This window comes from Miscanthus floridulus, chromosome 5, assembly GCF_019320115.1.
Source record: "Miscanthus floridulus cultivar M001 chromosome 5, ASM1932011v1, whole genome shotgun sequence".
NCBI classification, from domain to species: domain Eukaryota; kingdom Viridiplantae; phylum Streptophyta; class Magnoliopsida; order Poales; family Poaceae; genus Miscanthus; species Miscanthus floridulus.
In genome coordinates this window covers 37,570,397-37,586,187 of record NC_089584.1, presented here as the reverse complement: position 1 = coordinate 37,586,187, position 15,791 = coordinate 37,570,397, and positions in this window count along the sequence as shown.

Sequence of the window (15,791 nt, the reverse complement as noted above, 5' to 3'; positions counted from 1 at the left end):
CGTGAGCGCAGCGTGCACGCGCTCTGCTACGGCGTCCAAGGGCTTGGAGGTGGTCGCGAGTGTGCGCGTGAGTGTGCTGTGCTTGTGTACCCAGATGCAGAGACAGCCCTGGCCTACGCGCTCCCAGTGTGGAGCGCCATGGCCGACATAGTGAGGTCCGGTGGCGAGCAGGGGAAAGCCGGGGCTCACCTTTGGTGTCGTGGAAGATTGGATGGTGACGCGGGTGGCGAGTTGCGGTCGTGTAGCTCCGAAAGCAGCGCAGTGCAGTGCAGCGTAGTGTCGACATGCTTGATCGGGGCGACATCCTCTGCTCCGACGACACCAGCGGCATCGGGCGCTCCTTCTTCTCCCTCTATCCCTCTTCTCTCTTGGCTCGGGTGCGCAGTGGATGGCCACCAAGTGGCGGCGGGGCGATGGGAGAGCTCTAGGGCACCCAGGGCCGGGGATTTATAGCTGAAGCTCGGCCATGGAACTAGGTGAACGGCGGATGGGGATCAAGGGCGATCGGAGGCGCGTGCTTGCATCCAACGGCCCGCGCGTGGTTGCGTGGGCACGGCGCCAAGGGGACAAGGCTAGGAGATTTGCGTGACCCCCTGGCCCGCACCTGCCACGCCGGTCGGGGCTTGGTCGGAGGCGTGAGCGGCGTGGGGGAGGAAGACGACACTATGGATGGGGGTGGCTGACGTGTGGGGCCCAAGTGGTAGCGTCAGCAAGCAAGGCAGATGGGCGCGCGGGTGTGAGCGGCGTGCTGGGCCAGCTCATGGGCCGCGTGCGCGCGCGTTGGGTGGAAGGCGGGCGCAGTTGGGCTGGCTGGGCTACGAAGCCGAATAGGCCTGGCTGCTGTGAGGCTTCCTTCTTCCTTTTCTTTTTCTATTATGTTTTTCTTCTTCTTTGTTTTGAATTCAAATTTGGTTTGAAATTTGAATTCCAAATTGGTGTACCTTTTAGATATGATGCTCATATCATTTATATATATATATTAGGAATTTATTTAGCTATTTTGTATAACAAAAATAGGTGTAGTTTGTTATATAAAATAGAATTAGTTTTCTCTTTAAACCTTTATTCTTTGGTTTGAGTAATAATTACTGTATGGTGTATTTCTTTAAAGGAGTTGTTAAGCATACATAAAGCAAATGGAAATCCAAATCACAATTTGAGTTAACAATGTATGCCACACTTTATTTGTTAGAAATTAAATAATCATAACTAACAAATGACATGCCATGCTTATGTGTTGACTTGGGTTGGGGTTATACCTAATGCATCTCTTAGGTTGGGTTTCTATACATGACACTCATCAACACATGGGAGTTTTAGGAAATATTTTATAGTTGGTATTTTTAGTGTATGGATTTTTGGGTTATTACAGTCCTACCCCCTTAATAGAATCTCATCCCCGAGATTAAAGCGTAACGTACTCTTCGAAGAGGTAAGGATATTGAGCTGGAGGTCATTCTCTTTCTCCCACATTGCTTCTCTCTCAGTGCGATTGCTCCAATGGATCTTGCACATAGGGATAGTCTTGCTTCGGGTCTCTTTGGTATCTCTGCCCAGAATTCTGATAGGATGTTCTTTATACTCAAGTGTATCATGAATGTCAAGTGTATCAGTTGGAACTACTTCATCGGGCACTCTCAAACACTTGCGTAGCTGTGAGACATGGAATACGGGATGTACACCTATCAATTCCTCGGGTAGCTCAAGTTTGTAGGCGAGCTTTCCAATCCTCTTGCAAATCTTGCATGGGCCAACAAATCTAGGGGTAAGCTTTCCTTTCACATGGAATCTGACAGTTCCACATAGCGGGGATACCTTGAGGTAGACGAAATCTCCCACATTGAACTCAAGTTCTCTTCTCCTTTTGTCAACATAGCTCTTGTATCAACTTTGAGCAATTCTCAAATTCTCCATTACTTGCGCAACTCCTTCTTCTGCATCTTGAATCTTAGCGAAGTCAAAGAATGATCTTTCTCCCGGTTGGGACCACATCAAAGGTGTCTTACAAGGTCTACCATACAGAGCTTCAAATGGCGACATCTTGATACTGGCTTGGTAGCTGTTGTTGTAAGAGAACTCTGCATAGGGTAGGCATTTCTTCCAATCAGAGCTATAATTCAGTACACTAGCACGAAGCATGTCTTCTAAGATCTGATTTACTCGTTCTGTCTGTCCATCTATCTGTGGGTGATAAGCGATACTAAAATCAAGTTTGGTTCCAATGGACTTGTGTAGAGCTTCCTAGAATTGGGACACAAACTGGGGACCACGATCAGATACAATACTAGAAGGAGCTCCATGCAGTCTGAGAATATGCTCAACATATAGATCTGCTAATTTTTCAGCATTGGTCTTGGTCTTAACTGGTACAAAGTGAGCAATCTTGGTCAAACGATCAACAATCACCCAGATGGAATCATTGTCTTTCTGCGAACGGGGCAATCCAACTATGAAATCCATGGATATGCTCTCCCACTTCCACTCGGGAATGTCAAGAGGCTTTAGCAATACTGCAGGCCTTTGATGTTCAGCCTTGACTCTGTTGCAGGTGTCACAATGTGCCACATGTCCTACAATGTCTGTCTTCATGCCCTTCCACCAGAAGTGTTTCTTCAAGTCTTGGTACATCTTTGAACCTTTAGGGTGAATATAGTACTTGGAATCATGAGCTTCTGACAGAATTTCCTCTCATAGTACTGGGTCAGATGGAACATAGATTCTGTTCTTGAACCAGATGATTCCTTGTTCATCTTCCTGGTGGTTGGTCTTGTAGCCTAGTTTCATCAGACCACGGAGATATTCGATCTCTTCATAGCTTTTCTGAGCTTGACGGATGTGATCTGTGAGATCGTACTATATGCGGAGCTCATTCAATAAGCCATGCGGTAGTATCTCTAGTTGGAAATCATCAATCTCTTCCTTGAGCTCAGGTGGTACGGATTCAGTGATCAAGGTGTGACAGTAACTCTTGCGACTGAGAGCATCTGTGACTACATTAGCTTTTCCCAGATGATAGTGAATTTCTAGGTCATAATCTTTGATCAACTCTAGCCATCGGCGTTGCCTCATATTTAGATCTTCCTGAGTGAAAAAGTACTTTAAGCTCTTGTGATCCGTATAGATATCACACTTGTTGCCTATCAAGTAGTGTCTCCAGATCTTCAAGGCATGCACAACTGCTGCTAACTCAAGATCATGGGTTGGGTAACGGTTCTCGTGTTCTTTCAACTGTCGAGACGCATATGCTATCACTCTCCCATCTTGCATCAGTACACAACCAAGTCCTTGACGGGATGCATCACAATAGACTACGAAATCTTTACTGATATCAGGCAATGCTAGCACAGGAGTTATGGTAAGCTTCTGTTTCAGTTCCTAGAAGCTTTGTTCACACACGGGCGTCCATTCAAACTCCTTAGTCTTCTTCAGAAGGTTGGTCATTGGACGGGCTATCTTGGAGAAGTTTTTGATGAATCGGCGATAATATCCAGCCAATCCTAAGAAACTTCTGATTTCTGTCACATTATGGGGTTGATCCCACTCCTTCACAGCCTCAATCTTAGCTGGGTCAACTACAACACCTTCAGCTGATAGTACATGGCCTAGGAAGGCAACTTTCTATAGCCAAAACTCGCATTTGCTGAACTTTGCGTAGAGCTAATGTTGGGCTAGTTTCTCAAGTACCGTTCTCAGATGATGTTCGTGTTCTTCAGTGGTGGATGAATAGACAAGGATGTCATCAATGAATACTACCACAAACTTATCCAGTTCATCCATGAAAACCTTATTCATCATGTTCATGAAGTATGCGGGAGCATTCGTGAGTCCAAAGGACACCACGGTGAACTCAAACTGCCCATACCTAGTCACAAAAGCTGTCTTCGGGATGTCACTCTCTCGAATCTTCATCTGATGATAGCCGGATCTGAGATTAATCTTGGAGAAATACTTGGCACCTCGAAGCTGATCAAGCAGATCATCAATTCTTGGCAGAGGGTACTTATTCTTGATGGTGACTGCGTTCAAGTTCTGATAATCAATGCACATTCTCATTGAGCCATCCTTCTTCTTAACAAACAGAACAGGGGATCCCCAGGGTGAAGCACTAGGTCTAATATATCCCTTTGAGATGAGCTCATCAAGCTGTTTCTTGAGCTCGGCCAATTCATCAACTGACATGCGATAGGGTCTCTTGGCAATGGGTCATGTTCCCGGCAAAAGATCAATAATGAACTCTACATCACGGTCTAGTGGCATACCCGGTAATTCTTCAGGGAATACATCGGGATAGTCTCTGATCATAGGCACATCATGAACTGTCTTCTCCTCTTTTTGTGATTCTGAACTTGCTTTAAGGGCACATAGGATAGAAGTGGATTTTCCAGACTAGGGTTCACATCTAATAACTTGGCCTGATGGGCCAATCCATGTCTAAGATGACATCTAGGTTAGTGGAAGGTAACAGGGTTAGGTCGGCTTTAAAGGTAAGACCCTCAATGGTAAGACTCACTCCCTTACAGATGTGGGTGCATTTTAGGTCTCCCAAAGGTGAACTGGTGATGATAGGCTTTCCACGTGGGGTTACAGGCAGGTCATGCTCTCGTGCAAACTGGGATGATATGTAAGAACAAGTTGCTCCAGAGTCAAATAGGACTGATGCAGTATTGCCATTAACTAAAAACATACCGTACACAACGTCAGGGGCAGCCTATGCTTCCTCGGCGTCCAGATGGTTGAGACGTCCATGAGTAGCAGATCCCTTGAACTGAGACTTCTGAGCAGCTAAGTTCTGAGGGAACTCAGTGGCTTTGTGACCCAGTTGGCCACAAGCGAAGCAGGTGAAAGGCGCACTGCCTGTAGGGGTTGGCGCGGGTGCCTTCCAGTTTCCAGTGCTTGGTGCAAAGCGGTTCTGTGTTGGGCGTTCACTTGCTGAGCGGGAATGGTTGGAACGGTCCTGAGTGTTGCGGTCCTGAACATAACGATCCCGGATGTAACGATCCTAAGCAGGGCGAGAGTATTTAGTGGTGTAGCCTTCACTTTCCCTACTCGATCCAGGGTTGTCATCCCTGTTGTGGCGAGAGCGTTCCCTGGATGGTGTATCTCTGCGGAACCTCTTGCGATCACGGCCACGAAAGGACTCCTTAGGCTTACGCTTCCTCTCCCTGTACTCCTCTCTAGCTTTAGCATGGTCCTTCTCAATCTGGATGCAGCGATCCACCAGAGCACGCAACGTGTTACTCTCGATACCGCCAAACTTCAGCTTGATGTGCGGGTTAAGTCCCTTACGGTAATAATACAGCTTCTCCTTCTCAGAGTTCACAACATAGGAAGGTGCATAGCGTAGAAGGTTGGTGAAATGAGTAGTGTACTCAGTCACCCTGTCCTTTCCCATCTTGATGTTGCGGAACTCCTCGGCTTTGGCCTCCATGATACCCTTGAGAATGTGATACTCAGTGAATGCTTCAGCGAACTCATCCCACGAGATGCTGGTAGGGTCCTCATGGGAATCACTGAAGCTGTCCCACCATGCGCGTGCTGCACCTGTGAGCTGGTGTGTGGTAGCTCCAACACACTCATCATCGGTGAAAGTAGTGAGGTCAAGCTTCTTCTCCATTTCCTTGAGCCAGTCATCGGCTACAAGCGGGTCAGGGTCGGTGCCATCATAGGTAGGTGGCCTTAGCTTCAGAAATCCTTCTAGCTTCCTTTGGAAGTCATTCTACTGACCTCCCTGGCGACAGTTTGCTCTGTCAACAAGAGCTATAAGAAGCTAGGTCTATTGTGCCATCACCTCTGCCAGGTTCGATGGTGGTGGTGGCGGAAGGTTCTCCTCAGGTGGTGGGGTATTCTCCAGGTTGAAGGGTATCCCTCCACATCCACGGCCATGGCCACGGCCATGGTTGTTGCCACCATGCCCCCCATTTGGTTCAACTGGTTCAGGGGTGGGCGCACGTCCATGGTTCATTAGGCGATTAGATCGGCGATTCAGCATCTGCAACACGGATCATAGAAATTTTTAGTGTTTGTGCCATAAGTGCTTATAATTCAATATGATTACATGATTTTTTTATGATTTAAAAAAACATTTATACTATCCAACACTCATTACAAAGAAGCAATAAGATCCATAAGATGCAATAAGATCCAAAATATTCATTACATGGGTTTTATTACATAGCTTCCTCTCCGGTAGCTACACTTGAAGACTTACGAGAATCGTACTACACATAGTGTCTCATATTACATCTCATAAGGGGTACATCATGGGGTACAACTCATGGAAGCCACTGACATGACTCATGACCACGCAGGGTCATCTACTCTAACTCGTACACCGCAGCTAGGATACGACTGTTCTCGATCTCGATCTCCTCGTTAGACTTGTGAAGTCGGGACACGTACTTCAAGGCCTCGATGAGCTCCTCAGTAGGCTTGGCTCCAGGTAGGGTAGGGCAGGTGTCTAGGTTGAGGTGAGTTGGGGCTAACTCAAACTCCTCTATCCTGGGCTTCGTCTTGCTGCGAATCTCCTTGGGTAGCTGATCCCACATACCCTTCATCTCCCTGAGGCGCTTCTTGTCAGACTTCTGCCAAGCCTGCCAAGTCCTCTCACACTTGTCTTGTAGGTACTCGTTCTGCTTGAGTGCCTCGATCAGGTGACCCTGGTTGTGAACGACCTTCTTCCTAAACTCCTCTAGCTCCTGGGTCATGGTCTTGTTCCGGGATTGGATTTTCAGCATATCAATCCCCTTGGACCTCTCGCTGTCTCCTCTGCGGTTGAACTCGGCCTTCTTGTCGTCCAACTCTCTCTGCAACTCCAAGACCTTGTTGTCGAGGTAGCAGTTCTTGTTGCCTAGGTCAGCTGCTTTGTCCTGTAAGTCAGCGACCTTGGCTCTGTGGACTTCTTCACGACGGTTGAGTTCGTCCTGTAGCTTGGCAACTGTCTCAAGCAGACTAGCTCACTCCTATGCTCCCTGCGAGTCTCGCTCCTAGTACTCCCATAGAAGGGCCCGGTCCTGACGTCTCTTCTGCTCAAGCTGGGTCACGTACCTATCCTGCTCTAGTAGGTGGATAGCTGAGATATGAAGGCATCTGTCCTCCTCTACAAAGATAACTCTGCCGGCTGTGAAACTCTGCTCACTAGGGGTAAGGCTGAGGTCGAGGGCCTAGGGAAGTAGATGGAACTCTGTCATCTTCAGGTGCTCATAGTGGTCCCTCATCACTCTGCGAAGTGCCTTGTGTGAGACAGCTCGCAGTCCCTCCTCAACTGTGTCCTCTATAGTCAACTTGGTGAAAGCTGAGACAGACGGTAAGGTAGTGCTAGCTGGGAACTCGACTGAGGTGACAACCAGTCCTTTGATTCCTCCTTCCTGAGCTATCTTCCCGATGCAGGTGACCTTGACAAGCTTGTCAGGGACTCCTAACGTGATGAGAACTCGGCAGAGGGTCTGTGCAAAACCCCTGAGCTCACGTAGGTCGAAGGTAAGCTTGGCGTGGTCCAGAGGCAGCGGTCCTAGAGGCGGCCATTCGACGTTCGTTGCCATCTACATGTTTTAAGGAACTGGTGTTAGCGGGTCAATAATAGATAAGACTTGCATAGAAGTAAATGCAGGGTCGGTATATAACCGAAAGAAGGGATGTTCACGTCCTATTCTATCGTCCATTTCTAAGGGTTTCGTCCTATGGTCAAGTATGGCTCTGATACCAACTAAAGCGACCTGATTTCCATGAAGGGAAATCCACAGAGTCAAAGTGTAATAAGACCGTTGTAGATCATATTACCCAAATTCCAGTCGAATATCACATCCATACAACGATAATATCATAGTACAAATAGTGCGGAATTACATAAATTATTACATCGCCGCATTGGCGGAATCAAAAGTAGCATTCAATCAGAACAACTTGAAGGTAAGATCACCAAACTCGAGCGTAGGAACGAACCCCTCAACCGTCAAACTCCTCAGAGCTATACTCCTTAGCAGAACCTATGTGCCAAAATTTATCAGTACGATTTGTACTGGCCACTCCCACCCTATGAGCATTGCTTTGTGGAAATTGGATGCAAGTTGGATATAATCAAAAGGAACCTATAAGGCTGAGGTTTCCTATGTATTAGCATATCAAGTACATAATAATAGTTGGTCAAGTTTTAACACCATTCCCACACCCATTCCACCCCATTCCCTTTCTAGAGCCAAGTTTCGATCCTGGAATCGATATACCACCATCTCCACACCATCACCATACCATCGCTCAGTCGATAGGCCAACTCCCTCTCGGCACTGTCTCAAGGCCCGTAGCCCCTGGCTACGTCCGAACACTCACTCCCAGGGGGAGAAGAGAAGGACTCATCTCACTATCTAGTTTAAGCGAAACCCAGGAAAGGTCCATAGCCGACAAGTCGGCATATGTATCGATCGATCAACCATACACTCTACAGAGGTTTTACATAACCACAAGATCTGCCTTCTTCGCTGACCATCGTCAACTGGGCTGATTCTAGCCACTTGCTAGCCTAGGATAATGCCACTCTATCATTCAGCCCTGGTACACCCCAAGTCTAGTCTAGGGTGGCTGAAACTGTGAGTCATGAGCCAGGTCCACAAGGTCTCCATGAAGTCTCAGAAGGGTGTGGGGGAAATCCTCTGCGCCCCGTACCTCCTTACACTATCCGCTATCAACCTAGCAGTAGTGGCAATATCCTACCAAGTAGTCCGGCCGTCCCGCACCATATAAGGCGAGTGGTACGTAAGGCTTCCCGGTGAATCTGAGTACTAGTAAGTCCTTAGGGACGACCAAGCTAGAATATCTTCATTAGGGTTTCCATTTGTCGTGCCACCACAGCACCTCCATCCCGGGCTCCTCCCATCATAGGTTCACACCCAGGACCACCTCATATACCATTTACCCACCATAGGTATCCATTTCCAGGGGTGCCCAGGTAGCACCCCATGGCAAGACTTGCCCCAGGCTCGTCGTATACTCCAACTTGGTCAACACAACCCTCACCCTCCACACACCCAAGTCACACACGCAGCACTCTCCCCGTAGTCCAGAATACACCACGCATTAATGTAGTATAAGCATAGTAGAAGTACAAGCAAATGAAATATAGCAGTAAGCATGTGTCTAACCTAGGAGCAGGGTATGTAGGGGTAAGGTTGCATCAAGGTAAAGGCCATCAAGTAAGCATACTACCATGCAAGTCCTATCATAGTTTGATTATAACAGCAAAGTAAAGCAATAGCAGTTCTACATTAGCCATGCGTAATAGGTGCTATGAGATTGGGTGGAATGTGGCACCTTTGGTGTAGTCATCTCTGTACTCCTCATAGTACTCACGATCCTCGTCCGTCCGGTTCTCCTCTGAGTCTACAAACGATCGCATTATAGTCGCGTTAGCGACGTCTATAGAATAGCACAAAGAAGCAATGAAAATTCAAAAAATCCAAATGCACTCAAACATGGGTTCATTGCATAGAGCTTGATTTTAGATGAATTTTGGTCCTAGTTTTGTATTTTTCTAAGGTCATATGAATTAGTTATGAATTTCTGAAGTTTAAATTATTTATGAAAATGGGAAAAGGCTGAATTAATCCTGGGCTGACACGTGTCACGCCGTGACTGGTCCACATGGCACGCTGATGTCAGCATGACATTAGCATGATGTCATCATCTTGGTTTCGAGCTGACAGGTGGGGTCCAGCTGACGTCAGCATGACGTCATCAGTTCCGATAGGTGGGTCCAGGGGCTCTTGGGTCACTAACATGTGGGTTCGGTCAAAGTCAACGTCAAGTCAATGGATGAGTCAACGGTCAACAGTCAGAGTCACTGACGTGTGGGGCCAGGGCTGCTGACGTCAGCAGCTGATGTCATCATGACGTCAGCATGACGTCACCTCGGCTGTGTTGGCTTCTGACGTGTGGGTCCCGCATGACGTCAGCGTGACGTCATCATCTGACATGTGGGTCCAGAGTGTCTGGGCCACTGACATGTGGGGCCAGGTCAATAGTCAATGTTGATCGGTCAACGGTCAACACGGACCGGGTCCGAACTGGGCCAGTTGGGCTTGGATATGGGCTGAATTTGGGTTGGGCTCAGCCCGGACACGTGGCATGCTATGGCGCAGCCACGTCACGACCTTGGGCCTTCACTGGGCTGTGGTCTACGACTTGTGGTCCACGGTGGAATCAGGAGCGTTGGTCCATGGACCTAAGGCAGGGTGCATGGTGGACCAAGTCTACCTCTCTTTCCTCGGGCATGGTCTACGAGTACCAGGTTCATGCGCGGGTGGCCGGTGAGGAAGAATCCTCTGTGTTCCTCCCTAGCGTGCTCCCACCGGTGATGTGCTCTCCGGCGAGCTCCCGCAATGGCGCAGGCGTCCAATTGTGGTGGGGAAAAGCCTTCCTGTGCCATGGTGACTGCAACGGTGGGGTCGGGGCGACGGATAGGGCTTCCTAGGTCACTAGCCACGGCAAACGGTGGCTCGAGCACAACCGGCGTGCGGGGGTGGTGCGGGTGCAGCGGCATAGGCCAGGTCTGTGGTGCGCGTGAGCGTCACGATGCTCTAGCGGGCATGTTGGGCAGGTCGAAGGGTCTTCTGGAGCCCTCAGTGGCTTTGGCCACGGTGGCGGCTTGATTCAGCCATGGCGGAGGTCTGGTGCTCGTGGCCAAGGCACTACGGCCGGCTATCGATGACTTGGTCTAAGCGGCTGTTCTCCAGACATCACGGCGGTGCTACAACTACGTCCTAGTCCGGCGAGGCAGCCGGGTGCGTGAGTGGTGGTGCATGGCATGACGGCGGCATCGTGAGCGCAGCGTGCACGCGCTCTGCTACGGCGTCCAAGAGCTCGGAGGTGGTCGCGGGTGTGCGCGTGAGTGTGCTGTGCTTGTGTACCCAGAGGCTGGAGACGGCCCTGGCCTACGCGCTCCCGGTGTGGAGCGCCATGGCCGACATAGTGAGGTTCGGCGGTGAGCAGGGGAAAGCCGGGGCTCACCTTTGGTGTCGTGGAAGATTGGATGGTGACGCAGTGGCGAGTTGTGGCCGTGTAGCTCCGGAAGCAGCACAGTGTAGTGCAGTGCAGCGCAGCATCGACGTGCTTGATCGGGGCGACGTCCTCTGCTCTGGCGACACCGGCGGCATCGGGCGCTCCTTCTTCTCCCTCTATCCTCTTCTCTCTTGGCTTGGTGAAAGGTCCTTGTTGGTTTTGGTAATTGAGTGACAACCTAGGTGGACTAATTGTGTTTATGTGAGATACACAGGTGATTAGTCCACATGTACATGTGTGTGAGCAACACATGCCATGAAGGTGAAAATGGCTTGGAGATGTTGCAAAGCTCACACATGTGATGATGAAGGAGCTTATTGCACATGAGACATGACATTGAGTCATGTGATCAAGGTGGAGAAGATCAAGACATGACTTGGCTTGATGGACCGGTTGCAAGTGTGAAGGGCAAGTCGAAGGCTTTGGAGTGATGGACCGCGTGGCGGTGAAGCTTGAGCAAGACTTGGCGCCGATGGACGATGGCAACGGTGAAGAGCAAGTAAAGTCAAGATCGATGAACCAATATGATCACGTGATGATATGAAGTGGATCATATCATTGTTGATCATGTTGGTGCATGTGTTGCATCGACATTGAAGGAGATGGAATGGAATGCGCAAGGCAAAGGTATAACCTAGGGCATTTCATTTCACCGGTCATAGGTGTGTAGAGAAGTTTATGACCGGGTTTAGGATAGATGGCCGTACTATCAAGAGGAGCAAACTTGTTTGCATATCGGTCATCTAGTGCCACTCGAGTGATCTAACTTTGCATTGTCGCTAGGATCGAGTGGCGTGGCAAGTTGAGTGGCTAACATCCTTTGGGAAATGATTGTGAAAATGCTAACACACATACACATGATGGTGTACACTTGGTGGTGTTGGCACATTTACAAAGGAGGTGGTGTTTGCAGGGGTGAGATGGGTTTTGGGTCCCTCTCTCCCTCCCGCCGAGCTTGCGAGGCGGGATTCGGCGTTTTCGAGAAAATGGAATGCCTATTTTCTATTATGCCGGATGCAAACTCTTGGTGGTTAGCACATTGGTGCAAGGGTAAAGAAGTTAGAAGTGAGAACGAGTTGGTCGCAAAGATGCTGGCGTCGGTCAACTGACCGGACGCTGGATCTGATTGCACCGGACGCTGACTGCCTGCGTCCGGTCGCGCTGACGTACGGTGACGCAGATGCTGGAGAGTGACCGGACGCTGGTGCTGCGTCCGATCGCGTTCGACCGGACGCGTCCGGTCATGCTCGGGAGCTTACTGGAAACGACCGGACGCTGAGGGTCCAGCGTCCGGTCAGTTGAAGTGCTACGTCCGGTCGGCAGATGACCGTTGGGATCGGAAGATGACCGTTGAACGCAGGGGACACGTGGCGTGTATCGCGTGACCGGACGCTGAGGTCCAGCGTTCGGTCGATCGGACCGGAGCGTCCGGTCGGCCCGAGTTTTGCCCAGTGAAGGGGTAATGGCTCTATTTGCCCATGGGGTTATAAATAGAGGCCATGGCCAGCCTTGGGCCGGTAGCTGAGCACACTAGAGCCTTGGTGGCTTGTGTAGTAGTGCTTGGGAGCCCTCCATCTCACACATACATGATAGTGTTCATCCGATAGTGTGAGAGAGCGATTCTAGTGCGATTGCATCGTGAGGTTGCATCGAGTGGCACTAGGTGATCGTGTTGCAAGCCGGTGGTGCTTGTTACTCTTGGAGGTTGCCACCTCCTAGACGGCTTGGTGGTGGTCTCCGTCGAAGCCCGTAAGAAGTTTGTGCGGTGTTCCGGAGAAGAGCTTTGTGAGGGGCATTGTGCTCGCCCCGCGGGAGCCGCGAAGAGCAACTCTAGTAAAGCGAGACGCGAAGGGCGACAAGTGGTCCGGCCGGGTCAAGTGCTAGAGCTTGTGGTAAGCACTCCACGTGGGAGAGTGTGACTTGCGAGTCACCACTAGCAAGAGGACCGGCGGCAACCTTGAAGCTTGTCTCAACGGGGACTAGCGTGTTGGCAAACACGTGAACCTCGGGAGAAAAATCATCGTGTCAACCTTGTTCTTCCCGTTGGTTTACATCCCCATTACACAAGCTTGCAATTACTTTTATACATATTAAGCTTGTGTAGTTGCTCTTGTAATTAGATAGCTTGTGTAGCTTGCTAATTACTTTCTTGCTTGTGTAGCATAGAAGTAGCTCCCTTGCGTGGCTAATTTGGTTTGTGTAACCTTGTTAGTCACATTACTTAGTTTGTGTAGCTAAGTCTTTGCGCTCTCTAATTAGGCATTGGTTGCCTTGTTATTGAGCATTGCTAGTGAGCTTAGTTAGCTTTGTGCTTTTGCTTACTAGCATGTGTAGGAGCTCCCTTGTTGCTTAAAGTACTAGTGGCATAGGTTTGTGTGACCTTGCTCCTAGAATTGGTTAGGAGAGCTCTAACTAGCCCGGCACCTTTGTTGCATAATTGTTATTTTTGCAAGGTGCTAGTGAACATATATAGTGGGGGTATAGTCTTGGCTAGACCGATAGTTTTAATTCCGCATTTGTATCGGTTAGCCAACGCGATTAATTTTAGAAAAGACTATTCACCCCCCCTCTAGTCCGCCATCTCGACCCTTCACTTGGGTGTGCAGTGGACGGCCACCAAGCGGTGGTGGGGCGATGAGAGAGCTCTAGGGTACCTAGGGCCGGGGCTTTATAGCCGAAGCTCGGCCATGGAGCTAGGTGAACGGCGGATGGGGATCAAGGGCGATCGAAGGCGCGTGCTTGCATCCAACGGCCCGCACATGGTTGCGTGGGCGTGGCACCAAGGGGACAAGGCCAGGAGATTTGCGTGACCCCCTGGCCCGCACCTACCACGCCGGTCGGGGCTTGGTCGGAGGCGTGAGCGGCGTGGGGGAGGAAGACGACACTGTGGATGGGGTTGGTTGACGTGTGGGGCCCGTGTGGCAGCGTCAGCAAGCAAGGTAGACGGGCACGCGGGTGTGAGCGGCGTGCTGGGCCAGCTCGTGGGCCGCGTGCGCGCGCACTGGGTGGAAGGCGGGCGCGGTTGGGCTGGCTGGGCCACGAAGCCGAATAGGCCTGGCTGCTGTGAGGCTTCCTTCTTCCTTTTCTTTTTCTATTATGTTTTTCTTCTTCTTTGTTTTGAATTCAAATTTGGTTTGAAATTTGAATTCCAAATTGGTGTACCTTTTAGATATGATGCCCATATCATATATATATATATATATATATATTAGGAATTTATTTAGCTATTTTGTATAATAAAAATAGGTGTAGTTTGTTATATAAAAATAGAATTAGTTTTCTCTTTAAACCTTTATTCTTTGGTTTGAGTAATAATTACTGTATGGTGTATTTCTTTAAAGGAGTTGTTAAGCATACATAAAGCAAATGGAAATCCAAATCACAATTTGAGTTAACAATGTATGCCACACTTTATTTGTTAGAAATTAAATAATCATAACTAACAAATGATATGCCATGCTTATGTGTTGACTTGGGTTGGGGTTATACCTAATGCATCTCTTAGGTTGGGTTTCTATACATGACACTCATCAACACATGGGAGTTTTAGGAAATATTTTGTAGTTGGTATTTTTAGTGTATGGATTTTTGGGTTGTTACACCTAGCCTTGTCTATATTCCCTAGGCCCACAATGATCTCTTCTTGGCCTTCACAATCTCTTCATAAATAAAATCCATTGATGGCTTCACATCCCCATCAACCATGAGAAGTACTTTGACCAATGGCTCAAATACTCTCAAACAGAGAGCAAACACCACCCCAAAAATTAGGTTTCACCAAAGTGGTTGTGTCCTGCACACCTTTTGGGCTCTTCTTGACATGGCTGATTCTCTCATATTCCTCACTTTGAGACATTGACCTTAGCTCATTTTTCTCATACAAGCTTTACAAGGTGAGAAAAGAGGAAGCAAATCTGGAAACACTAGGCTTAATGATGTCTCTTTTTTCATGAATTTCCTCACCAAAGCCATTTATGGTGTGCATAGATAAAGATTGTCAATGCCTTTGCTTGATCAATTATGATCTTGAACCTTTTCAATTTCCCAATGTCTTCAAGCATCAAATTGAGTGTATGTGTTGCACATGAGCTCCAAAATATATATTGGGCCTCTTCAGTCTTCACATGCAACAGGCCCTTTGTGGCATTATCCGTGACTACTTGCACCACCTTTTCAACACCTAATTTCTCAATACAATTATCCACATACTCAAAGATAAATTCTCCGATATATGGGACTTTGCTAAGGCATCCTTTGATTCTAAAAAAACTTGTACCAATGCTGCAATTGACACACATATTCATTATGCTTCTCCTCTTTTGATTTATCCACGCATTAGTCATAATGGAGCACCCATTTTTTGGCCCAATCTTGTTCTTGTCGCTTCAGTGATTTCTTTGTGTCTTCTATTCCTCATGCAATAGTTTCTCTCATAGCTCATGCTAATTTGGTTTGTGTCCACTAGGGCCAAAGTGGCCAACAACTTCTAGTAATTGGTCAAACTCTTAATTGTTGATGGCATGGAAATGTATTCCTAAAATTTACAACAATTAAAGGCTAGAAAATTAAAACAAATAGTTGAGCAATGTTAGGACTCCAGAAATTTACAACATTTAATTAATTAATGGAGTAATGGACTAGCTTATTACCATGCACATACACCCCATCTTGCAATATCTCTTCAAGCTATGCGTTCTCTTTCATAGTGCTTCACTATTTTTTTTGCCTCACCAGCTTTGTGTTGC